Raw genomic sequence first — 1064 nt, 5'->3', positions numbered from 1 at the left:
GTAGACCAGGCTGGCCTCGAACTCAGAAATCCGCCTGCCTCTGCCTCCCGAGTGCTGGGATTAAAGGCGTGCGCCACCACGCCCGGCTTAAAATAACTTATTCTTGTTAACTCAGTACAGGTTTCAAAACAAACAACATAGATAAATAAAAACATAGATTTTGAAGGAAAAATCTAAACTATATGACATTTTTTTTACATAAATACCTACCAACACAAAGGCTTTACCATTATATTAAAATATTTTACACAAAGTAGGCATGAAGCCACAGAGAATCTTTGTCGTCTTGAGTCAAGTTTCTCTGTGTAGCACTGTGTATCCAGGAACTCACTCTGTAGACCAGGCTGACCTCAAACTCAAACTTTCACCTACCTCTGCCTCCCTAGTGCTGGGATAAAAGGGATGTACTAGTTTGCCTGGCTGAGAATACATTTTTAAATTTAGAATGTTGCAGAATGTAACAATAAGCCATGTAAAATGAACCTTGTCACCAAGGCAAGCAAACCTTCTCAAAAGCTGTTCCTTTCGTAACTACAGGGAGACGGGAAGTTGCAAACTAAGAAGCCGCTCTCACAGTGAGCAGAAGCAAATAAATAGAGCACGCAGGCTCGGGCTCTCAATTTGGTTCCAATGTGTCCAAACTGCACATGTAAACATGTCTACTATTTCTCACCTGGAAAGGTGACCTAACTAATAAAGTAAGATGTGTCACTGCAACACTGTCCTTGTCTTTCCTCACACATAAGAAGTCAAGGAAAACAAATGGCTACTTTCTTTTGTCACCCAGAAACTGACTTAGCATATGTTGAGACTGTACAGCACTTCAGTATCAATCTCAATGCATGTACATACACATGAACACACCTGTGTTTACCAGTAAGCAGAGAACAGGCAAGGGTTAAAGCTGAACTATCAGATACTTATACTTCTCGAGTAAAACCAAAGAGACGGTGTCTTGTAATTCTTTTCTTTTTTTTTTTTAGGTTTTTCGAGACAGGGTTTCTCTGTGTAGCCCTGGCTGTCCTGGCACTCACTTTGTAGACCAGGCTGGCCTCGAACTCAGA

The 1064-nt window shown here is 41.3% G+C and overlaps 1 protein-coding gene across 2 annotated transcripts in view; it reads right to left on the bottom strand.

Annotated features, from left to right (window-relative positions):
* The window catches only part of Birc6 (baculoviral IAP repeat containing 6), a 174407-nt gene that overhangs the window by 13796 nt on the left and 159547 nt on the right, over positions 1-1064 (bottom strand). The window lies entirely within an intron of this gene.

The sequence above is a fragment of the Mus caroli genome, chromosome 17 (assembly GCF_900094665.2).
Source record: "Mus caroli chromosome 17, CAROLI_EIJ_v1.1, whole genome shotgun sequence".
NCBI classification, from domain to species: Eukaryota; Metazoa; Chordata; class Mammalia; order Rodentia; family Muridae; genus Mus; species Mus caroli.
This window is presented reverse-complemented; position numbering and strand designations above follow the sequence as displayed.